This window comes from Mus musculus, chromosome 8 (genome assembly GCF_000001635.26).
Source record: "Mus musculus strain C57BL/6J chromosome 8, GRCm38.p6 C57BL/6J".
NCBI lineage: Eukaryota > Metazoa > Chordata > Mammalia > Rodentia > Muridae > Mus > Mus musculus.
In genome coordinates, this window is record NC_000074.6 from 71,085,794 (window position 1) to 71,111,881 (window position 26,088).

At 40.0% G+C, this 26,088-nt stretch overlaps 1 protein-coding gene and 1 non-coding gene across 4 annotated transcripts in view; both read left to right on the forward strand.

The window, feature by feature from the left end:
• Positions 1-211: 211 nt before the first annotated feature.
• On the forward strand, positions 212-22,498 carry Gm3643. Its single transcript, XR_001778576.1, has 7 exons — positions 212-483; positions 2,018-2,132; positions 2,999-3,172; positions 4,050-4,132; positions 4,732-4,753; positions 5,908-5,960; positions 22,475-22,498. It is a non-coding gene; the product is annotated as a predicted gene 3643 (transcript).
• Gm7827 (predicted gene 7827) overlaps positions 5,908-26,088 on the forward strand; it is a 79,756-nt gene continuing 59,575 nt past the window's right edge. For 2 of the 3 annotated variants that reach the window (XM_017312935.2, XM_017312932.2), the window contains exons 1-3: positions 5,908-5,960; positions 22,475-22,511; positions 25,698-25,731. The gene's annotated coding sequence lies outside the window, so the exon portion shown is untranslated. Of the gene's footprint in view, positions 5,961-20,596; positions 21,513-22,474; positions 22,512-25,697; positions 25,732-26,088 lie in introns of those variants that run through there. The other variant, XM_017312933.2, reaches the window with a different exon arrangement.

The following is a 26,088-nucleotide window of genomic DNA, read 5'->3' on the forward strand; positions in this document are numbered from 1 at the left end:
ATAGCACCATTGTGTGCTCATAGCATGTCACTGTGGTGGTGCTAGCAGGGCTGTGCTGCTGCTACGTGCTGAAGTACAGTTCACTTCACACTGAACTGGCTGGACTTTCCTGTTTTTTAGTTACAAGACTTGCCTTTTTTTTTTTTTCTTTAATTATAGAATCTGGGAGACAGTTATCAGCTAAAGGGAAGGGAAGAGAGGGAAGAAGATTTCTGGGCGGCCCTAGGCTCCAATAATGGAGGAAGACCTCAATGATAACACCCAGACAATAAGTGTCCCCAGAAGGGGATGCTGGTATACCCACCTGTGGCATTCATGTCTGGGTCTTAGATGCATGCATCCTCAGAAAAAGAGGAAATTTCCCCTCTACTTGATTGGCTATGACCCAACGGGCCCATTATAACTAGAGGCCAGTGTGGGTGACCTAGATATATTAATCCACTCCAGTCAACATCATGTGGATGAGTCTGATAGAAAGAACAGGTAATGGGGCTTGAAATTGGTGAGGGGGGTGCACAGAGGCAGGTGGGACCTGTCAGGTATACTCAGAGACAAACGGAGAAAAATCAACTTCCAGAGCCACATCCTAATGGAGGAGAGATGGCATGCTTAGGTTCATTTTCTCTGGGGTCCCCTGCATTGTCTACGTGTTTAATGCTCTTAGGCATATGAGACCTGCATACCCTGGAACACCAGCTCCTAGGCCTTAATCAAACTACATTTTATTTTTATGTTACACTAAAATTTTCAAGACACTCACCCACAGCATCACACACATAAACATACACACACACACACACACACGTTTTGCCTATGTGTATTTTCAATGCACCATGTGTGATAGAGTCAGATGCTTGATGCCCTGTTATTGGAGCTATACATAGTTGTGAGCTGCCAAGTGGGTGGAGCAATCAAAACTGAGTGCTCTAGAAAACATACCTAGAGCTGTTAACTGCCAACCCACCTGTCTACATTTGTCTTAATATATAGGCCATTAACACTAGTATACAACATTGAAAAATTTATCATAAGATAAATTGTCAAATGAAATGGAAAAAAAATCACTACAAAATCTTAGATCAATATGACCCATTTTTGCTAATGGATCAAAGACATTTTGAACAGGAACAATGACCCTGTCCCCCGCCACCACCAACCCCGGTTCTCATCATATGTACATGTTATTTGTGCATTGATACACATGTGAAGGGACTGACATTGTCTTCCTTTCACTTTCCTGTGTCCCACACATGCAGAACTAAGTGTGGGGTGGTCAGAGAAATCGCCACTTGACAGTTCTCTTCTGCTACATTTTGAGTCCTCACAAGACTTCTTTGGTGATTGGGTTACCTCACTAAGGATGATATCTTCCAGATACACCCATTTGCCCAAGAATTTAATAAATTCATTGTTTTTAATATCTGAGTAGTACTCCATTGGAATATAAAATTTTTATATATGTACTGTTGATAGAATCCTGTTTTACATTCACTGAAATGTTGTGTTTGTTATAACAAGGAAGAGAAATCATTATCATGATGAGCAAATGCTGAACTCTCAGGAGCTGTAAATGCTTGTAATATTCTAGCAGAGCTCTTGCTCATCCAACCTGAAGCCTCCCAGCATCCCCGGGTAAGATAACAGCTATGCTTAATCTCCATTCTTTGGATCTGGAAATGGAGTCATGGAGCTCATAGAAATCCCAAGTAGTCACTAGTGAGTACCAGATATTAGAGTAGGATTTGAATTCATGCTGAGATGAACTTACTGGGAACTTTTCTATGATTCTTTGTACAGGGATGAAGGTTGTGAGAGAACACCTGCCTTATGTGGGGATAGCCATGCACTATATCCCTAGCACAGTAAATGAACATTTGAGTAGTCATAAATAAATAAGGCAATTCCAGTTATTTTCTTATATCAGAAGAAAATTAGCTTCATAGTATGTGATGCTTAAAGGAGATGGGGCTCTTATTTAGCATTTGGGAATGTCCCTAAATGCCCTTTCCATTTGCAGGACTTCGCTGCATTATGCATTTGCCCACAACCATCCAGACGTGGTGACACTATTATTAGAAAATAATTCCAGCATTAACATCCGGGATGATGAAGGCTGTACACCCTTGATTAAGGTAGCTATTGGCCATCTGTTTTGATATGAACTGGACTAGAGGTTGTCCTTGTTTGGTTTCTGTTGCTGTGATAAAACACTGACCAAAAACAACTCAGGAAAGGAAATGGTTATTTGGCTTACATTTACACATCACAGATCATTCTCAAGGGGAACCAGGGCTGGAGCTCAAATCAGGAACTGGAGGGAAGAACTGAACTGGAGTTCACAGGAGAATGAAGCTTTTCCATGGCTTTTCCTCAGGTTTGCTCAGCTATTTTTTTTTTTTTAAACAAAACTGAGGACTTTGTCCCAGGCATTACCCAACTCCTAAAACCTGGATTTTCCTACTTCTATCTAAATTAAAAAAAAAAAAAAAGTCCACATAGTTGCCCAGAGGCCAGTCTGATAGAGGCATTTCCTCAAGTGAGAATCTTTCCAGGTGTGTTAAGCCTGTGTTACACTGGCAAAAAGAAAAACAAACTTTTGAGATAGCATTTGAAATGTATATAAAGAAAATATCTAATAAAAAATAAATAAAAGAAAAAAAAGAAAAACAAACAAACAAAACCAACCAACAAACAAAAAACCTAACCAAACAACTAATTTCTGCACTGCAACAAACAACTAGCACAGACCATAATTCTTAGAATACTTAGGTGTGTTAACAGAACCCTTAAATTCTACCACTGGGAAAAAGATGTGGTGGGGAGATTATAAAGTTAGGCAAGCCTGGGGGTTCTTAAAAGACCTTGAGTCTAAATAGAGTGATAATATGCAGAAGTGAAACTCTATGTTTTATTTAAGGGAAACTATTCAGTGCAATGGTAGAAACATCTCTCTTGACTTCCTTGAATTTAAGATGTATTTCTTTGTACAATTTTACAGGCCACCCAACGAGACAATGTGGATTGTGTTTCTGTATTGCTCACCCACAATGCGGATCCAAATCTGATAGATTCCAGTGGGAACACAGCCTTACACCATGCTATATCCAGGGGTAACATAAGGATTGTAAAAATGCTCCTTGAGCACAACGTAGACATTGAAGCCAAAACAGAGGTAAAGATCACTCAACTTCATTCCCAGGGCACCTCTAGCAGTGACACGCACATCTATTTTCTACACACAGAAGCTCACACATTCTCACTGAATCTGTTCAGAGGAACCCTTTTATTTTCTCCAAATATGTTTTTCATATTTTTTGGTAGTTCATTCAAAACAAAACAAAACAAAACAAAACACAGCATAGTGTTTTTTGTATCAGAATTGGCCTTGATTTTAAAATTCAAAAATAAAGGATTTAGGACCACACAAACATCACATATACACAGACAATATAATAAATTCATTTCACGTTAAATGATTGTAGAATAAGTAGAAATGTGTTGTTGCAAAGAAGGTACTGATACGTGTTTGACTCGGGATGAGGGTAGACTGGAAATTAAGAAATTTGGTCATTGGAGAAAATATGCCAAATATGTTATTTAAGTTTTAAAAAGTTTTTGGTGTACATGGGATATGCTGTCCAACTTGTGAGATAATTCTTAGTTTAGAAAAGAAATATATTTGAAATACAGGTTGAGAAACTCTGCTCCAGACCCCTCTTGAGCACACTTCTTCAACAGGGGCATAGCACAGTGTACTCTGTATTCTGGGCTGTGGCAATGGAGGCCCCACTCCACGGAGCTAAGAAGATTGCAATCCTTGAGTGTTTGGGGAGAGTTCTGGAAGGGAGCCGTGTTATAGGCAGTGTTGGGCAGGGAAAAGGCGTGTCAAAGGGAAAAGACAGCTGTGTGTGGGAAAGTGCAGCAGGTGTTGTAGGGTGAATGATCCCTTGTGACTCTTTTCTTGTCTACTTATCTTCACAAAATCGGTGATGAACTGATTGTTGAGAAACAAGTAGTTTTGTAAAATACAATATTTTTTTCCTTTATAGTATGGCTTGACACTGTTGCAACTTGCAACATTTGAACAGAAACCTGAAATGGTAGAATTTTTAGCAGCAAAGTGTGCAAACAGGTACAGTTTCTTCTTTTCTTCAATCTTAGTGCTGCTCTTGAGGGTGACAATTGCTCAAGTCAGGAGTATTAAAATGATAGAGAGATTGTAAGAAACTCAGAGGCACATAGTTAGGAAGCTTAGCACACATGAAGTGGGAGCTGGAAAAGAGACAGTTTCACCACAACAAAGAACAGCGTGCACCAGGGATCACTGCCTAGTTCAGGAGTTCACCTCATGAGCCATCCACCAAGCCAAAGGATAACCAAGATCGGTTGCTGCTCCACTGCCAAATTTTTACTTTTGACAGTGTTTGTCACTGAATTAAGGGCCATAGGTGTCATTGGCAAGTGTTCTACCATGATAAACACCCACAGTCCCTAAGTCTGAAAACTTATAACCTGTGACCCCAAAGATGACAGCATAAGCCATTTCTTTAGAATTATACCGTACATAATCACAGGTACCAAGCAGTGTTTCCAAATGATGTTTGAGTCTTGAAATGTCCAAGTCAGCAGAAAACTACCTTTCACTGGGAGATGTTCTTAAACTGTCATAGCACAGGTACCCAGCAACTTTGGTGATTCCGCAGTTCAAGACATTTTTCTTCCACATTTCAGATGGAGCTTTCAAAATGGATATGTAAGTAGTTCATTTCTTTCCGCAGAGTTTACTACTTTAGCATTATGAATCTTGTACTGAATTCTGTGAATGTTTTGCTCTGAAAAAGGTTACTCTTACAATGCCACATGCATGACCTTTCCATATGGAATACATCTGTGTATGCTGAAAATTTCTTTTTAGTAGACATGCATACCTGTTGTTTATGTTGAGCCGTAATTTCTAAATAACAGTTCTGTGCTTTAAGACACATTTCAAACCTTTAATGATTTATGTAAAACTTTTATTTTATTTTTTTCTTATTCATGTTATATCTAGTTCACTGACCCCCCTCCTGGTCACCCAATCCCACACTCTTTCCCTGTCCCTCCTCCACTTCACCTCTGAGCAGTTTGGGACTCCGTGTATGTCCACACCCTGGCACTTCCTCTCTCTCTGAGGACAGAAAAGTAGCTCAGCTAAAAGGATATATCCCAGGTAGAATGAAAAGCTTTTTTTGATACCCCCATCCCAGTTGATTGGGACCCATATGAAGACCTAGCTGCCTCTCTGCTACATAGGTTCTTGGAGATGTCTGTCTGGGCCATGTTTTGTTCTTTGGTTCTTTGTTCCATCCCTAAAAGCCCTGAGGGTTCAGGTTATTTGATTCTGTTGGTTGTCCTCTGGAGTTCCTATCTCCTTCAGTCCTGGAATCCTTCCTCCTAGACTTCCATAAGTGTCTACAGCCATACCACCCTGAGCACGCCCAATCTTGTCTTTAATTCTTTTAGTGTGTGTGTGCGTGTGTATGTGTGTATGCACTTTTGTTTGTGTTTTAATTAAGAGCTAACTATTCCTCTTGAGAAAAGGTGAGAGGAGAGCAGTCAGCAATCATAGTCAATTGCTGAAAAGTGAATTCAACATTTTGTCTAATCTTGTTGGCCCATGCATTGCATCCCAGAACTTGGGAAGGAGGACATGAACAGATTTCTGTGAGGTAAGGCCAAAATGCTCCATAGAGCAGTTTTCAGACCAGCATGGATACATAGTGAGATCCTGATTCAAAAAAAAAATATTGTTTGTAAACATCTAAAGTAAGATACAGAAGGGACACAAATATAAAGTACTTAAAACACTTGCTAAATGTTTTTCTTATGACTAGCACAATAATGCTAACTTTAAAATCTATGTCACAGCACTGGATCATCAGCTCAGAGAACTGAAGTGAAGCATGTCAGGTTTAACGAAGGTAAGGTTTTTATAGTGAATGTAAATATGGTATATAGTAGCTAGTCCTATTACCCTAAATAAGAGTAGAGATTAAGCTCCTTTCCCACTGAGTCCAGACAAGGCAGCTCAACTAGCAGACAGGAATCCAAATGTAGACAACAGTGTGAAGCAGGCCTCCCTTCAGTTTATAGAGAACCCACATGAAGACCAAGCTGCACATCTGCTACATATGGGGAGGGGGTCTATGTACAGCCCATGCATGCTCTTTGATTGGTGGTTCAATCTCTGTGAGCCCTCATGGGCCCAGGTTAGTTGATTCTGTAGGTTTTTTTGTGGTGTCCCTGACCCCTCAGACAATGTCCTCCTTTGAGTTCAATGCCCTTCCCCAACTCTTCCACAAGACTCTCCAAACTCCCCTTGATGTTTGTCTGTGGTTCTGTACATTTGTTTCCATCCTCTGCTGGATGAAGCATCTCAGAAGAGTTACCCTAGGCTCCTGTCTACAAGCAGAACATCATTAATGGTGTCAAAGACTGGCTCTCTCCCACAGTGTGGGTCTCAAGTTGGGCCAGTTATTGGGTGGCGATTCCCTTAATCTCTGTTCCATTGTAATCCCTGAATATCTTGTAGGTAGGATAAATTTTGGGTTGATGTTTTTGTGAGGGCATTGGTATTCCCCTCCTTCCACTGGAAGTCCCTCCTGGCTACAGGAGATGACCGCTTAGGGCTCCATATCACCTGCTGCTAGTTGACTCACCCCTATAGATTCCTAAGAGCCCCCACTGTCCCTGGTCTTAGTTTCATAACAGAGGTGCTTCCCCTCAGGTATCTCTTCTCCCTGATACTACCCTACTCTTGCTCCCCACCTTAGTTCTCCTCTCCATCTCCCACAAATTTCCCTCCCTAAATCAAATCCTGATGTCTATTTTATTTTCCCTTCTGAGTGTTAATCAAGCATTTTCCTTTTGCGCCCTCATGTTTTAGCTTCTTTAAGTCTGTGGATCTTAGCATGATTATTCTGTACTATATGTCTGAAAAAGTACTCACTTCTAAGTGAGTACATACCATGCCTGTGTTTCTGGGTTTGGATTACATTACTCCAGATGATATTTTCAAATCTCATCCATCAGCCTGCAAATTTCATGGATTCCTTCTTTTATACAGTGGAATGATATTTCACTGTGTAGGTATACCGCATTTTCTTCATCTATTTTTCAGTTAAAGTCCATCTCGGTTGTTTTCTGTTTCTGGCTATGACATATATAGGTTTTATTAACAGAGTTGAGCAACAGTCCTTGAGGTGTTATGGTGGAGCATGTTTTGGGTATATGCCCACGAGTGGTATAGCTGTGTCTTAAGGTAGAACTATTCCTAATTTTCAGAAAACAAACAAACAAACAAACAAAAACGCTACCAAATTACTTTTCAAAAGGGGTTGTAAATGTGTGCCCCCCCCCACTATCAATGGAAGAGTGTTCCCCTTGCTCAATATTCTTGCCAGCTTGTCTGTCACTGTTCAGGAAATTGTCTACTGTACCAATGAATCAAGGATATTTCCCACCTTCTCTTCTAGTAAATTTAGTGTATCTGGTTTAGTGGTCTAGAGGTCTTTGGTGCTTGTGAACTTGAGTTTTATGCAGGGTGATAAATATGGATCTATTTGCATTCATCCTCATGTAGACTTCCAGTTAGACCTGCAACATTTGTTGAAGATATTTTCTTTTTTCCATCGTATGACTTTTATGTCAAAATCAAGTGTTGGCGGATGTGTGAACTTATTTTTGGGTCTTCGATTTGATTCCACTGATCAACTTGTTCGTTTCCATGTAGTTATACCATGCAGTTTTTATTCTGATTGCTCTGTGGTACGTCTTGAGATCAGGGATGATGATACATCCAGGAATTATTTTATTATATCTAGTTATCTTGCATTTTTTTTGTTTTTGATAGAAAGCTAAGAATTGCTGTTTCACATTCTGTAAGTAATTGTGTTGGAATTTTGATGTGAAATGTATTGAATCTGAAGATGGTTTTGGTAAAGTGGTCATTTTCACTGTGTTAACCTTGTCCATCCATGAGCACAGGAGATCTTTCCATCTTCAGATGTTTTCTTCAACTTCTTTTTCAGGGAATTGAAGTTTTTGGTAGACATGTCTTTCAGTAGGTTGGTTAGAGTTATCCTGAGATATTTTAGATTGTCTGTGGCTGTTGTGAAGGGTTTTGTTTCTTGTCCCTTTTATCTTTTGTATCAAGGAGGGCTACTGATTTCTTTGGGTCAATTTTTTTATACAGCCATTTTGCTGTAGGGGTTTACCACCTTTGGTGTAGGCATTCTTTGGTAGATTGTTTGAGGTCTCTTATGTATGTGGGCAGCCTTGTTTAGTCTCTTCAGTTTCTCTCCATTTAAGTTGTTGGCTATTGGCTTGTCATATATTACCTTTATTTTGGTTAGATGTGCAAATTTTATCACTGAAATCTCCAAGACTTTCAACATGAAGGGGTGTTTGATTTTATCAAAGTTTTTTTTTCAGCATGCAATGTGACAAACATGTGAATTTTGTCCCAAGCCCCCATCCTGCCACCTGCAGATATCCATTCATTCTCATGGACATCAGGTCATCTCCCCTGTGTCTCCCTACATCTGATACTGAAGCACCCCATTTCCCTGACCATCCCCACTCCCACCTAGTTCTCTCCTTCCATTTTGCTCCTATGACTATTTTATTCTCTGTTCTAAGTCAGGTTCAAACAACTTTGTTTGGTCCTTACCCCTTGTTTATCTCCTGTTGATCTGTGGAGTATGGTATGGTTATCCTCTACTTTATTACTAATATCCATGAGCACAATATAAGTGAGTACAAACCATCCATGTTTTCGGGGTCTGGGTTACTTCATTCAGGATGATATTCTCAAATTCTGTCCATCTGCCTGCAAAATTCATTATGTCTTTACTATTAATAAGCAAATAGAATTTCATTGTATACACATACCACATTCTCTTTTGCCATTTTTAAAGAATAATTTTTATTTTTAAAAATCTATGTGCACATGTGACCCTTAATGCCAGAGGAAGCCATTCTCCTAGAGTTGGAGTTGGAGTTTTAGAGACAGTACTGAGAACTGAACTGCAGTCCTCTGGAAGAGCACTGAGTGTGCTTAACTGCTGAGCTGTGTCTCAGGACTATGATTCTTTTTTTTTTTATTACGTATTTTCCTCAATTACATTTCCAATGCTATCCCAAAAGTCCCCCACACCCCCCCCACTCCCCTACCCACCCATTCCCATTTTTTGGCCCTGGCGTTCCCCTGTACTGGGGCATATAAAGTTTGCCTGACCAAAGGGCCTCTCTTTCTATTGATGGCCGACTAGGCCATCGTTTGATACATATGCAACTAGAGTCAAGAGCTCTGGGGTACTGGTTAGTTCATAATGTTGTTCCACCGATAGGGTTGCAGATCTCTTTAGCTCCTTGGATACTTTCTCTAGCTCCTCCATTGGGGGCCCCGTGATCCATCCAATAGTTGACTGTGAGCATCCACTTCTGTGTTTGCTAGGCCCCGGCCTAGTCTCACAAGGGAGAGCTATATCACGGTCCTTGCAACAAAGGCTTGCTAGTGTATGCCATGGTGTCATCGTTTGGAGGCTAATTATGGGATGGATCCCTGGATATGGCAGTTTCTAGATGGTCCATCCTTTTGTCTCAGCTCCAAACTTTGTCTCTGTTACTCCTTCCATGGGTGATTGTTTACAATTCTAAGAAGGGGCAAAGTGTCCACACTTTGGTCTTCGTTCTTCTTCAGTTTCATGTGTTTTGCATCTTGTACCTTATATCTCGCTATACTAAGTTTCTGGGCTAATATCCAATTATCAGTGAGTACATTTCATTTGAGTTCTTTTGTGATTGGGTTACCTCACTCAGGATGATACCCTCCAGGTCCATCCATTTGGTTAGGAATTTCATAAATTCATTCTTTTTAATAGCTGAGTAGTACTCCATTGTGTAAATGTACCACATTTTTTGTATCCATTCCTCTGTTGGGGGGCATCTGGGTTTTTTCCAGCTTCTGGCTATTATAAATAAGGCTGCTATTAACATAGTGGAGCATGTGTTTCTTATTACTAGTTGGAATTTCTTCTGGATATATGCCCAGGAGAGGTATTGCGGGATCCTCCCGTAGTACTATGTCCAATTTTCTGAGGAACCGCCAGACTGATTTCCAGAGTGGTTGTACAAGTTTGCAATCCAACCAACAATGGAGGAGTGTTTCTCTTTCTCCACATCCTCGACAGCATCTGCTGTCACCTGAATTTTTGATCTTAGCCATTCTGACTGGTATGAGGTGGAATCTCAAGGTTGTTTTGATTTGCATTTCCCTGATGATTAAGGATCTGAACATTTTTTCAGGTGCTTCTCCGCCATTAGTCATTCCTCAGATAAGAATTCTTTGTTTAGCTCTGAGCCCCATTTTTAATGAGGTTATTTGATTTTCTGGAGTCCACCTTCTTGAGTTCTTTATATATATTGGATATTAGTCCCCTATCTGATTTAAGATAGGTAAAGATCCTTTCCCAATCTGTTGGTGGTGTTTTTGTCTTATTGACGGTGTCTTTTGCCTTGCAGAAGCTTTGCAGCTTCATGAGGTCCCATTTGTCAATCCTTGATCTTACAGCACAAGCCATTGCTGTTCTATTCAGGAGTTTTTTCCCTGTGCCCATATCTTCGAGACTTTTCCCCACTTTCTCCTCTATAAGTTTCAGTGTCTCTGGTTTTATGTGAAGTTCCTTGATCCACTTAGATTTGATCTTAGTACAAGGAGAGAGGAACAGGTCAATTCCCATTCTTCTACATGATAACAACCAGTTGTGCCAGCACCATTTGTTGAAAATGCTGTCTTTCTTCCACTGGATGGTTTTAGCTCCCTTGTCGAAGATCAAGTGACCATAGGTGTGTGGGTTCATTTTTGGGTCTTCAATTCTATTCCATTGGTACACTTGTCTGTCACAATACCAGTACCATGCAGTTTTTATCACAATTGCTCTGTAATAAAGCTTTAGGTCAGGCATGGTGATTCCACAAGAGGTACTTTTATCCTTGAGAAGAGCTTTTGCGCTCCTAGGTTTTTTGTTATTCCAGATGAATTTGCAGATTGCTCTTTCTAATTCGTTGAAGAATTGAGTTGGAATTTTGATGGGGATTGCATTGAATCTGTAGATTGCTTTTGGCAAGATAGCCATTTTTACAATGTTGATCCTGCCAATCCATGAGCATGGGAGATCTTTCCATCTTCTGAGATCTTCTTTAATTTCTTTCTTCAGGGACTTGAAGTTTTTATCATACAGATCTTTGACTTCCTTAGTTAGAGTCACGCCAAGATATTTTATATTATTTGTGACTATTGAGAAGGGTGTTGTTTCCCTAATTTCTTTCTCAGCCTGTTTATTCTTTGTGTAGAGAAAGGCCATTGACTTGTTTGAGTCAATTTTATATCCAGTTACTTCACCGAAGCTGTTTATCAGGTTTAGGAGTTCTCTGGTGGAATTTTTAGGGTCACTTATATATACTATCATATCATCTGCAAAAAGTGATATTTTGACTTCATCTTTTCCAGTTTGTATCCCCTTGATCTCCTTTTGTTGTCTAATTGCTCTGGCTAGTACTTCAAGTACTATGTTGAAGAGGTAGGGAGAAAGTGGGCAGCCTTGTCTAGTCCCTGATTTTAGTGGGATTGCTTCAAGCTTCTCACCATTTACTCTGATGTTGGCTACTGGTGTGCTGTAGATTGCTTTTATCATGTTTAGGTATGGGCCTTGAATTCCTGATCTTTCCCAGACTTTTATCATGAATGGGTGTTGGATCTTGTCGAATGCTTTTTCCGCATCTAACGAGATGATCATGTGGTTTTTGTCTTTGAGTTTGTTTATATAATGGATTACATTGATGGATTTTCGTATATTAAACCATCCCTGCATCCCTGGAATAAAACCTACTTGGTCAGGATGGATGATTGCTTTAATGTGTTCTTGGATTCGGTTCACGAGAGTTTTTTTTTGAGGATTTTTGCATCGATATTCATAAGGGAAATTCGTCTGAAGTTCTCTATCTTTGTTGGATCTTTCTGTGGTTTAGGTATCAGAGTAATTGTGGCTTCATAGAATGAGTTGGGTAGACTTCCCCCTACTTGTATTTTGTGGAATAGTTTGTGCAGAACTGGGATTAGATCTTCTTTGAAGGTCTGGTAGAACTCTGCACAAAACCCATCTGGTCCTGGGCTTTTTTTGGCTGGGAGACTATTAATGACTGTTTCTATTTCTTTAGGGGATATGGGACTGTTTAGATCATTAACTTGATCCTGATTTAACTTTGGTACCTGGTATCTGTCTAGAAATTCTCCATTTCGTCCAGGTTTTCCAGTTTTGTTGAGTATAGCCTTTTGTAGAAGGATCTGATGGTGTTTTGGATTTCTTCAGGATCTGTTGTTATGTCTCCCTTTTCATTTCTGATTTTGTTAATTAGGATGTTGTCCCTGTGCCCTCTAGTGAGTCTAGCTAAGGGTTTATTTATCTTGTTGATTTTCTAAAGAGCCAACTCCTCTTTGGTTAATTCTTTGAATAGTTTTTCTTGTTTCCACTTGGTTGATTTCACCCCTGAGTTTGATTATTTCCTGCCATCTACTCCTCTTGGGTGAATTTGCTTCCTTTTTTTCTAGAGCTTTTAGATGTGTTGTCAAGCTGCTAGTATGTGCTCTCTCCCTATTCTTCTTGGAGGCACTCAGTGCTATGAGTTTCCCTCTTAGAAATGCTTTCATTGTGTCCCACAGTTTTGGGTATGTTGTGGCTTCATTTTCATTAAACTCTAAAAAGTCTTTAATTTCTTTATTTATTCCTTCCTTGACCAAGGTATCATTGAGAAGAGTGTTGTTCAGTTTCCACGTGAATGTTGGCTTTCCATTATTTATGTTGTTTTTGAAGATCAGTCTTAGGCCATGGTGATCTGATAGGATACATGGGACAATTTCAATATTTTTGTATCTGTTGAGGCCTGTTTTGTGACAAATTATATGGTCGAGAAGGTCCTATGAGGTGCTGAGAAGAAGGTATATCCTTTTGTTTTAGGATAAAATGTTCTGTAGATATCTGTCAGATCCATTTGTTTCATAACTTCTGTTAGTTTCACTGTGTCCCTGTTTAGTTTCTGTTTCCACGATCTGTCCATTGATGAAAGTGGTGTGTTGAAGTCTCCCACCATTATTGTGTGAGGTGCAATGTGTGCTTTGAGCTTTACTAAAGTGTCTTTAATGAATGTGGCTGCCCTTGCATTTGGAGCATAAATATTCAGAATTGAGAGTTCCTCTTGGAGGATTTTACCTTTGATGAGTATGAGGTGTCCCTCCTTGTCTTTTTTGATAAAATTTGGGTTGGAATTCGATTTTATTCGATATTAGAATGGCTACTCCAGCTTGTTTCTTCAGACCATTTGCTTAGAAAATTGTTTTCCAGCCTTTCACTCTGAGGTAGTGTCTGTATTTTTCCCTGAGATGGGTTTCCTGTAAGCAGCAGAATGTTGGGTCCTGTTTGTGTAGCCAGTCTGTTACTCTGTGTTTTTATTGGGGATTTGAGTCCATTGATATTAAGAGATATTAAGGAAAAGTACTTGTTGCTTCCTTTTATTTTTGTTGTTGCAGTTGGCATTCTGTTCTTGTGGCTGTCTTCTTTTTGGTTTGTTGAGGGATTACTTTCTTGCTTGTTCTAGGGTGTGATTTCCGTCCTTGTATTGCTTCTTTTCTGTTATTATCCTTTGAAGGGCTGGATTCGTGGAAAGATAATGTGTGAATTTGACTTCGTTGTGGAATACTTTGGTTTCTCCATCTCTGGTAATTGAGAGTTTGGCTGAGTATAGTAGCCTGGGCTGGCATCTGTGTTCTCTTAGTGCCTGTATAACATCTGTCCTGGCTCTTCTGGCTTTCATCGTCTCTGGTGAAAAGTCTGGTATAATTCTGATAGGTCTACCTTTATATGTTACTTGACCTTTCTCCCTTACTGCTTTTAATATTCTCTCTTTATTTAGTGCATTTGTTGTTCTGATTATTATGTGTCGGGAGGAATTTCTTTTCTGGTCCAGTCTATTTGGAGTTCTGTAGGCTTCTTGTATGTTCATGGGCATGTCATTCTTTAGGTTTGGGAAGTTTTCTTCTATAATTTTGTTGAAGACATTTGCCGGCCCTTTAAGTTGAAAATCTTCATTCTCATCAACTCCTATTATCCGTAGGTTTGGTCTTCTCATTGTGTCCTGGATTTCCTGGATGTTTTGAGTTAGGATCTTTTTGCATTTTGTATTATCTTTGATTGTTGTGCCGATGTTCTCTATGGAATCTTCTGCACCTGAGATTCTCTTTTCCATTTCTTGTATTCTGTTGCTGATGCTCGCGTCTATGGGTCCAGATTTCTTTCCTAGGGTTTCTATCTCCAGCGTTGCCTCACTTTGGGTTTTCTTTATTTTGTCTACTTCCCTTTTTAGGTCTAGTATGGTTTTGTTCATTTCCATCACCTGTTTGGATGTGTTTTCCTGTTTTTCTATAAGGACTTCTACCTGTTTGGTTGTGTTTTCTTGTTTTTCTTTAAGGACTTGTAACTCTTTAGCAGTGTTCTCCTGTATTTCTTTAAGTGAGTTATTAAAGTCCTTCTTGATGTCCTCTACCATCATCATGAGATATGCGTTTAAATCCGAGTCTAGCTTTTTGGTTGTGTTGGGGTGCCCAGGACTAGGTGGCGTGGGAGTGCTGCATTTTGATGATGGTGAGCGGTCTTGATTTCTGTTAGTAGGAATCTTACGTTTTCCTTTTGCCATCTTGTATTCTCTGGAGCTAGTTGTTATAGTTGTCTCTTGTTAGAGCTTGTTCCTCAGGTGATTATGTTAGCCTCTATTAGCAGACCTGGGAGACTAGCTCTATCCTTTGTTTCAGTGGTCAGAGTACTCTCTGCATGCAAGCTCCCCTCTTGCAGGGATGGTGCCCAGATATCTGGTGTTTTATCCTGCCTCCTGGCAGAAGTTGTGTTCCACTCACCAGAGGTCTTAGGATCCCGTGGCGGATCCTGTGTGGGTCCTTGAGGGTGTCCACAGAGTCCCCCGGGCCAGGGACCACGGTCCTGCAGTGGGCCGGCCGGAAGGGACTTGAGCCCCGTATCTGGCCGGGTTACCTGCTTCTTTAATCAATGCAGTCTCGGGTCCTGCACGATTGGATTGGAGCAGGCGCTGTGTTCCACTCACCAGAGGTCTTAGGATCCCGTGTCGGATCCTGTGTGGGTCCTTGCAGGTGTCCACAGACTCTCCCGGGCCAGGGACCACGGTGCTGCAGTGGGCCGGCCGGCTTTTTTTTTTTTTAATTTAATCTAATTGTTTTCACTTATTCACTTTATTTTTTGAATTTACTTATTTATTTTTTTTATCTGCATTTCAAATTTATCCCCTTTCCTCATTTCCCCTCCACCACCACCACCCCAATCCCATCCCTCCTCCCCCTGCCCACTAACCCACTGACTTCCCCCTGTCCTGGCATTCCCCTACACTGGGACCCATCACAAGACCAAAGGCCTCTCCTCTCCTTGATGTACCCCAAGTCCATCCTCTGCTACATATGCGGCTGGAGCCTTGAGTCCCACCATGTGTACTCTTTGGTTTGTGGGTACTGGTTAGTTCATATTGTTGTTCCACCTATAGGGCTGCAGACCCCTTCAGCTCCTTCAGTACTTTCTCTAGCTCCTCCATTGGGGGCCCTGTGTTCGATTCCAATGGCTGACAGTGAGCATCCACTTCTGTGTTTGCCAGGCACTGGCATAGCCTCACAAGAGGCAGCTATATCAGGGCCCTTTCAGCAAAATCTTGCTGGCATATGCAATAGTGTCTGCTTTTGGTGGCTGATTACGGGATGGATCTCTGGGTGGGACAGTCTCTGGATGGTCCATCCTTTCGTCTCAGCTCCAAACTTTGTCTCTACTCCTTCCATGGGTGGTTTGTTCCCAAGTCTAAGAAGAGGCAAAGTGTCCACGCTTTGGTCTTTGTTCTTCTTGAGTTTCTGTGTTTTGCAAATTGTATCTTGGGTGTTGTGATGGTTTTTATATCCTTGGACCAGGGAGTGGCACCATCTGAAGGTGTGACCTAGTTGGAATAGGTGTGACCTGGTTGGAATGGGTGTGTCACTGTGGGTGTGGGTATAAGATCCTCACCCTAGTTGCCTGGAAATCAGTCTTCCACTAGCAGCTTTTGAATGAAGACATAGAACTCTCAGCTCCTCCTGTGTCATGCCTGCCTGGATGCTGCCATGCTCCCACCTTGATGATAATGGACTGAACCTCTGAACCTGTAAGCCAGCCCCAATTAAATGTTGTTTTTTATAAGACTTGCCTTGGTCATGGTGTCTGTTCACAGCAGTAAAACCCTAACTAAGACAGGTGTTCTAAGTTTCTGGGCTAATATGCACTTATCAGTGAGTACATATTATGTGAGTTCTTTTGTGATTGGGTTACCTCACTCAGGATGATATCCTCCAGATACAGCCATTTGTCTAGGAATTTCATAAATTCATTGTTTTTAATGGCTGAGTAGTACTCCATTGTGTAAATGTACAACATTTTCTGTATCCATTCTTCTGTTGAGGGGCATCTGGGTTCTTTCCAGCTTCTGGCTATTATAAATAAGGCTGCTATTAACATAGTGGAGCATGTGTTTCTTATTACTAGTTGGAATTTCTTCTGGATATATGCCCAGGAGAGGTATTGCTGGATCCTCCGGTAGTACTATGTCCAATTTTCTGAGGAACCGCCAGACTGATTTCCAGAGTGGTTGTACAAGTTTGCAATCCAACCAACAATGGAGGAGTGTTTCTCTTTGTCCACTTCCTCGACAGCATCTGCTGTCACCGGAATTTTTGATCGTAGCCATTCTGACTGATATGAGGTGGAATCTCAAGGTTGTTTTGATTTGCATTTCCCTGATGATTAAGGATCTGAACATTTTTTCAGGTGCTTCTCCGCCATTAGTCATTCCTCAGGTAAGAATTCTTTGTTTAGCTCTGAGCCCCATTTTTAATGAGGTTATTTGATTTTCTGGAGTCCACCTTCTTGAGTTCTTTATATATATTGGATATTAGTCCCCTATCTGATTTAGGATAGGTAAAGATCCTTTCCCAATCTGTTGGTGGTGTTTTTGTCTTATTGACTGTGTCTTTTGCCTTACAGAAGCTTTGCAATTTTATGAGGTCCCATTTGTTGATTCTCCATCTTACAGCACAAGCCATTGCTGTTTTATTCAGGAATTTTTCAACTGTGCCCATATCTTCGAGGTTTTTCATCACTTTCTCCTCTATAAGTTTCAGTGTCTCTGGTTTTATGTGGAGTTCCTTGATCTACTTAGAATTGACCTTAGTACAAGGAGATAGGAATGGATCAATTTGCATTCTTCTACATGATAACAACCAGTTGTGCCCTATATCTTTAGGGGATATAGGACTGTTTAGATCATTAACCTGATCCTGATTTAACTTAGGTACCTGGTATCTGTCTAGAAATTTGTCCATTTCATCCAGGTTTTCCAATTTTGTTGAGTATAGCTTTTTTTAGAAGGATCTGATGGTGTTTTGGATTTCTTCAGGATCTGGTGTTATGTCTCCCTTTTCATTCCTGATTTTGTTAATTAAGATGCTGTCCCTGTGTCCTCTAGTGAGTCTGGCTAAGGGTTTATCTATCTTGTTGATTTTCTCAAAGAACCAGCTCTTCGTTTGGTTGATTCTTTGAATAGTTCTTCTTGTTTCCACTTGGTTGATTTCGCCCCTGAGTTTGATTATTTCCTGCCGACTACTCCTCTTGGGTGAATTTGCTTCCTTTTTTTCTAGAGCTTTTAGGTGTGTTGTCAAGCTGCTAGTGTGTACTCTCTCTAGTTTCTTTTTGGAGGCACTCAGACCTATGAGTTTCCCTCTTAGAAATGCTTTCATTGTGTCCCATAAGTTTGGGTATGTTGTGGCTTCATTTTTATTAAACTCTAAAAAGTCTTTAATTTCTTTCTTTATTCCTTCTTTGACCAAGGTATCATTGAGAAGAGTGTTGTTCAGTTTCCACGTGAATGTTGGCTTTCTATTATTTATGTTGTTATTGAAGATCAGCCTTAGTCCATGGTGGTCTTATAGGATGCATGGGACAATTTCAATATTTTTGTATCTGTTGAGGCCTGTTTTGTGACCAATTATATGGTTAATTTTGGAGAAGGTACTACAAGGTGCTGAAAAGAAGGTATATCCTTTTGTTTTAGGATTAAAATGTTCTGTAGATATCTGTTAAATCCATTTGTTCCATAACTTCTGTTAGTGTCACTGTGTCCCTGTTTAGTTTCTGTTCCACAATCTTTCCATTGATGAGAGTGGTGTGTTGAAGTCTCCCACTATTATTTTGTGAGGTGCAATGTGTGGTTTGAGCTTTACTAACGTTTCTTTAATGAATGTGGCTGCCCTTGCATTTGGAGCATAAATATTCAGAATTGAGAGTTCCTCTTGGAGGATTTTACCTTTGATGAGTGTGAAGTACCCCTCCTTGTCTTTTTTGATAACTTTGGGTTGGAAGTCGATTTTATTTGATATTAGAATGGCTACTCCAGCTTGTTTCTTCAGACCATTTGCTTAGAAAATTGTTTTCCAGCCTTTCACTCTGAGGTAGTGTCTGTCTTTTTCCCTGAGATGGGTTTCCTGAAAGCAGCAAAATGTTGGGTCCTGTTTGTGTAGCCAGTCTGTTTAGTCTATGTCTTTTTATTGGGAATTGAGTCCACTGATATTAAGAGATATTAAGGAAAAGTAATTGTTGCTTCCTATTATTTTTGTTGTTGCAGTTGGCATTCTGTTCTTGTGGCTGTCTTCTTTTTGGTTTGTTGAAGGATTACTTTCTTGCATTTTCTAGGGCATGGTTTCTGTACTTGTATTGTTTTTTGTTTTTTTTTTTCTGTTATTATCCTTTGAAGGGCTGGATTCGTGGAAAGATAATGTGTGAATTTGGCTTCGTTGTGGAATACTTTGGTTTCTCCATCTATGGTAATTGAGAGTTTGACTGAGTATAGTAGCCTGGGCTGGCATTTGTGTTCTCTTAGTGTCTGTATAACATCTGTCCTGGCTCTTCTGGCTTTCATAGTCTCTGGTGAAAAGTCTGGTGTAATTCTGATAGGTCTGCCTTTATATGTTACTTGACCTTTCTCCCTTACTGCTTTTAATATTCTCTCTTTATTTAGTGCATTTGTTGTTCTGATTATTATGTGTCAGGAGGAATTTCTTTTCTGGTCCAGTCTATTTGGAGTTCTGTAGGCTTCTTGTATGTTCATGGGCATGTCATTCTCTAGGTTTGGGAAGTTTTCTTCTATAATTTTGTTGAAGATATTTGCTAGCCCTTTAAATTGAAAATCTTCATTCTCATCTACTCCTATTATCTGTAGGTTTGGTCTTCTTATTGTGTCCCTGATTTCCTGGATGTTTTGAGTTAGGATCTTTTTGCATTTTGCATTTTCTTTGATTGTTGTACCGATGTTCTCTTTGGAATCTTCTGCATCTGAGATTCTCTCTTCCATCTCTTGTGTTCTGTTGCTGATGCTTACATCTATGGTTCCAGATTTCTTTCCTAGGGTTTCTATCTCCAGCGTTGCCTCACTTTGGGTTTTCTTTATTTTGTCTACTTCCCTTTTTAGGTCTAGTATGGTTTTGTTCATTTCCATCCCCTGTTTGGTTGTGTTTTCATGTTTTTCTTTAAGGACTTGTAACTCTTTAGCAGTGTTCTCCTGTATTTCTTTAAGTGAGTTATTAAAGTCCTTCTTGATATCCTCTACCATCATCTTGTGATATGCTTTTCAATCCGGGCCTAGCTTTTTGGGCATGTTTGGTTGCCCAGGACTGGGTGAGGTGGGAGTGCTGGGTTCGGATGATGGTGAGTAGTCTTGGTTTCTGTTAGTAAGATTCTTACATTTGCCTTTCGCCATCTGGTAATCTCTGGAGTTAGTTGTTATAGTTGTCTCTGGTTAGAGCTTGTTCCTCCCGTGATTCTGTTTGCCTCTATCAGCAGACCTGGGAGACTAGCTCTATCCTTAGTTTCAGTGGTCAGAGCACTCTCTGCTGTCAAGCTCTCTTCTTGCAGGGAAGGTGCACAGATATCTGGCGTTTGAACTTGCCTCCTGGCAGAAGTTGTGTTCCATTCACCAGAGGTCCTAAGATCAAGTGTAGAGTCCTCTAGGGACCTTGGGATGTCTGATGACTCCATGCCCAAGGTGACCCGGTGCTGGAGCCGACTGGAAGGGACTTGTGACCCTGGTCAGGCCGGGTTTTCTGCTTCCCTAATTAATGCTGTCTCAGGTCCCTCCCAATTGGATTGGAACAGAAGTTGTTTTCCACTCACCAGAGATCCTAAGATCCCGTGTAGAGTCCTCTGGGGACCTTGGTGGTGTCTGATGACTCCATGCCCAAGGTGACCCAGTGTTGGCACTGACCGGAAGGGACTTGTGGGCTTGTCTTTTGCCATCTGGTTATCTTGGGTGTTAGTTTGTCTTGCTGTCTCTGGGTTGAGCTTGTCCCTCTTGTGGGCCTGTAAGCCTGTGTCAGCACTTCTGGGAGACCAGCTCACCCTGGCAGGGCCCATGCACAGAGGGCTGTGGAACAGCCCTAGCTCCTGGGTGCAGATGGAGGCAGGATGGACCCTGTCTCATCTGCTCTACTGCTTGTGCACTGCTACCTGTGTGCCCCCCACCCCCATTAGCACCTTTAAAGTAGGATTTAAGTTGTAAATGTGAGGGCCCTTTAATTTGGGGATTCAGAATTGAGAAGTCATCTTGGTGTATTTTTCTTTGATGAGTGTGAAATATCCTTCCCTGTCTCTTTTGATTCATTTTGGTTGAAAGTCTCTTTTATTTAGATATTACAATTGCTCCTTAGCTTTCATCCTGAGTACCTTTTCTTGGGAAAACTTTTTACAGTTCTTCATTCTTAGGTAATGTCTATGTATGTTTGCCAAGGTATGTTTCTTGCATGCAGCAGAATGATAGATGCTGATTCCTCATCCAGTCTGTCAGCTTATATCTTTTTATTGGGGAAGATGAGTTTACTGGTGTTGTGAAGTATCAATAACCAATGATTGTTAATTCCCGTCATTTTGATGTATGTTGAGGGAAGATGATTATGTGTTGAGAACACCAATCAATTTGGTGTTTTGTAAGCTTTTTCTACATTGGTAGGCATTCTTTCTTTAGGTGAACTTTCTTCTATGATTTTGTTGAAAATATTCTCTTGTCCTTGGAGCTGGTACTCTCTTCACTGTTGTTCATTCCCATTATTCATAGTAGGATTTTTCAGAGTGTCACAGATTACCTGAATACTTTGAGTCAGAATTTTTTTTGAGGTTTAATATTTTCTTTTGTTATATCATCTATGCCTGAGATCATCTCTTCCATTATTTTTGTTCTGTTGGCTGTGCTTCTGTCCCTGTTGTCCTTCTTAGGTTTTCCATCTCCCAGGTTCCCTGAGTTTGTATTTTCTTTACTGCTTCTTTGACCATTTGCAGGTATTGAATTGTTTTATTCATTTTCTTCACCTGTTTGATTCTATTTTCCTGTATATTTAAGGGATTTATTAATTTCCCCTTTAAAGGCCTCTATCATCTTCATAAGATTGGATTTAAAGACATTTTATTATGCTTTGATTGTGTTAGGATATCCAGAGCTTGCTATAGTAGAATACCTGGCCTCTGGATGTGTCATATTGATTTAGTTCTCCTTGATTGTGTTCTTATGCTGGCCTTTAACCAACTGGTTATCCCTGGGAGTTTCTGGCACAGGAGTCCTGAGGTGGGCTGCCTTTGCCTGGACATTGGAAATCAGGGGACAGTGTATGTCTCCAGGAAACTGAGCAGAGCATTGGATTGTTCTTATTGTTCCTGGTGCAGCAGGCCTGCTTAATTTGGGTTTAATTGTAGCCAAAGAATGGTACTCAGGGGAGAACAACTTGCAGCTCAGCTCTGGGTTTTACTCTTTTTAGGGTTGGGGTTGAGACACGGGCTCACTAAATGTAGCTCTGTTTGTCCAGGGAGTCACAGTTTCTCCATCAGTTTTTGCCTCCTAAGTGATGAGATTCAAATTGTGTGCCACCAGACTCAATCTATAATTCTTTCCAGAACCATTAGCCTAGAGTTAAAAAGAATCACAAGAAGTTATTTTTGAAACAGTTGTTTATTCTGGTCAGGATTGTGCTCTCTATCAGGCTGAGAGAGTTCATTGAGGATCATCAGAAATGTTTATGTGTATTTATTTTTAGGCATTAATGTTTGATAAATTATTGTCATCTTCATTTTGAAATATACAGGGAATGAATGGGTCTATGCAAAGTAATTCCCTAAAAGTGAATATTTACTCTTGAATAGTCTCTAGATTGGTCTCATAGAAATTGATACTAACAATGAGTCTGATTGCTTTTATATGTAATGTTTTTCTATAGTTGTAATAAAACATATTTGGTTTTTCTTTTCAGAAGTCTTATATTTTGAAGAGGAAAGGCCTTTGTCCTGGTAAGGTTTAACAATTCCTTAATAGTAGGTAAATTCAAAGATAAGAAGCAAATTCTTGTTGTGAGTACTTTGAGACCTGTGTCTTACAAGTCCCACAATATTATGAATATATTTTTTAGCTTGGAAACTTGCTCAGTTTAGTTCATAGGAACATGAACACTGTATTCACCCACCATTTCCAAGAACCAACTCTGCAGTTTGGAAAAAGAGCCTGCTGGGATTAGCTATGCACATGGATGTCCATTTAAGATTCATTGGCTTTTCAAAGCCTTACTGAATTCAATTTGTGAACTAAGACCCACACTAGTAGCTATCATTTCAGACATTTCTCTTGTCTGAGAGTTTACATAATTCTGGATGCTTCTCAGTTGTCAGTCATCACTACAGGATGCCAACAAATTTCTTTCTACTTCTAACAGAACTTTACATGCACAGGACCTTTTTTGTCAGGGGTAGCATCTTTCATAGCTGTTGGAAGACACCCATGTCTTCCAGAATGCTCCATCCATCAATGATCTGTTCACGTGATCTGTTTTCCACAGTAATGAATCCTTTAACTCTCAGTACATTATCTGAATGGCAGTGTAACTAATAGTTATCTTTCTACAAAGGGGGCTTTTGTTTTCTACATCAGTTGGATATGACCATAGAGGTGAAGGCCCATCCACTCCTGTCCAGGATGCTAGGTTAGACACTAGCTTGATAGAAAACTAAAAGTTGTATTTCGAGCTAATTCTGTGCACATTAGGATTCATTACTTTCACAAGAGAGGACAACTATATTGTCCTCTTTATTTGTGCTATGTATCAACAAAACATTTTCTAAACATTATTAAATAGCTTACTGAATCCAAAGGTAATGTGGAAAGTGAAGATTGAAAAATTTTCAGGACTTAAAGCTCTTCAGAGACTCCTTGAAAAATACACATGTTGACAGTTCCACTGTAAAACTGCAAGTGTCAACTAAATTTTATTGTTCTTTGCTCTTGTTAGTCTCTTATGTTCCTAGAAATGCTTGTTTGGCATAGAAACAAGCAGACTGTGATATCAGGATTCAGTCATGCATGAGATAAGAAGGGGCAGCTTGAACATTATGAAAGCTCTGGTGGGTTGGTTAGAGTTCCTGAAATCTATTTGATGGTCCACAAAACATCCACTTGTGTGGTAACATCATAGTCAATGAAATGTGCACAAAGTATCATGAGAGAAGTACTTTGCTGTTCCAGGGGCAAAGACTGACATTGAGTCAAATCATTAAAAAAAAAAATCTGTCTGTATTTATAAGTAAAAAGATTTTCACCTATTCTACAATGTAGATCCTCTCTAGTTACATAACAGCAAGTTGACTTTGGTATGAAATGGATTTTTACTTAATTTTTATAATTGATATATATTACTGTCTACATATTGTTGAATGTGTATCGGTGTCCAAAAAAATGTGGTCATGTTAAGCAAACAAAAATAGGGTATTTAATTATATTCACTATATTTTGAGGAGTTAATGTCATTAGGGCAGTCTGAATTTTTTTTCCTTCATAAAATTTCTGAATTTCCACTTATTTGATAATTCATACATTATCTTCCGGTTATTTATATTTGTCTTCCGTTTAATGTGAATATCCTGATACAATAAATAACTGGCTTAATTAGGAACTTTTAAAAAACTGAATGGTGTGTGAGTTTTGTAGGTAGTGCTGGGGAATGAAAACTGCCATTCTCAGTATTCTATGCAACAGCCTCCATATGGGCTACTCTGACAACACCTTTTCCCTGTAGTTCTATTAGTTACCAAATTTATAGTGATACTTGGTTTACATGCTACAAGACATAATTGCAGAAAAAACTGCCATAGTATAAGGAAGGTTGAGAAAATCCTATCATCCTGTAGTGCATGGCATGGAAGGGCCCATTGGTTCAGTCTGAATATGATTCTCACAGTGGGAGAAATACCACACAGTTTATGCTTTCAGCAACTGTCACCACAGCATCTCTCGCACCTACTTTGACTTTGGAAAACACCAGCCAGAGAATAGTGTAGAGGAATCTAAATATCTGTCTTCACATAAGCATGGGATGAAATACTATTAGTGTAATGTGGGTGAGTTTCTTTTAAGTTATTTCAGCATTAGAGTTTTCTTGTGATGATAAGGATTAAAAGAGGCCCCATACATGTGTAGCATAAGGTCCACCAGAGGTCCACTTTCTCAGCTCATTTCTTGGTGGGACAAAGGCTGTGCTCTGGCCATGAGCAATGCCCAGCAGGATACAGTGGACTTTTACATATTGCAAAGGAAGTAAACAAGAATTGTTCATTTGTTAGCTTGTTTGCTGAGCAGGCTTTTTCCATACAGTGAAACCTGAGTCACTCAATGGTTTATATGCAGAAATAAATAAAAAAACCGTTTCATGTGAGGCATTACTCCCTTGGAATTACTGCTTCATTGTGTCTTCCATGCTTCTCTCTGGAGTAATACTTCAGTTTGCACAGCTACTAAGGGGGTCTTTCCAGCAGCTCATGCCATGGGAAGCAATGGAAGTTGATGCTGAGCTTCTTTGCATTGCACATGAGCTAGGCACCAGTGCTAGAACTGAGGGCCTTTAGCATCTTCCTCAGAAGATCTAGAGTAGAGAAACACACTGATCTCTCTAGAGCTTTGTCACACTTGCAGCTGGAAATCCTTTGCAAAGGGCTTTGGGTCTCCTGTATTTGGCTATGTTGCATAGCCATAGACTGAGCTTCCCTGTGCTAGGAATGGATATCCCCCTCAGTGAAGGAAGTTCAAGTCAATACTTGGAGAAGTCCCTTCACTTCTGTCCAAGATGAGTTCGCTCACTTAGAGTTGTGCCAGCATCCCTAGGGCAGAGACAGAAAGCAGCAATGGCAACACAATTCACTGTGGGATAACACTTCAGTCTAAGATGACACTTTTTGTGTCTGATAGGGCTCAGGATCTTAGATATTTTGCACAATTTATTATAAATAGTAACTTTGGATAAAATTTTCTCTTCGTATTTTAAAAATATAAGAATGTGGAAAGGAAGAGTTCTAGTATATTTATTCTTACAAATCAATATTCACCTTAAAGGCTTTTCATAAATGGTGTCAAAGCATATCAGGTCATAAAAATATTAGCCTAAGCACTGGCTACCATTGTTTAATGATAAATTTTGCCTCCCTCTTTTGTAGTTAGTGAGAAAATTACAAGAAGAACATCACTGTGGTAAGAATGTGGTGTGCATTTTATAATATATTAATCTGTAGAAAATATGAAATTCAGAGCCTGACACTGTCTTTGCCTATGTGTAAGACAATTTCAGCTCTTTATTTTTCTATAATCACAAGCTGAATATTTATAGAGCAAACCATATTGAAATTACTGATGATATCTCTCATGCAGCATGAAAGCTGAAAAGGATCCATAGCTAGGTGGAAAATCCAATGGATAAAGTGCTTGCTATGCATGTGTGAGAATGAGAGTTTGGATGCCCAGAATCCACATGAGGTCTGACAGTCTCATGTGCTGCTGTATGCTGGGGCCCTTATGGTGAGACTGGAGGTGGTGTCAGAGAATCCCTAA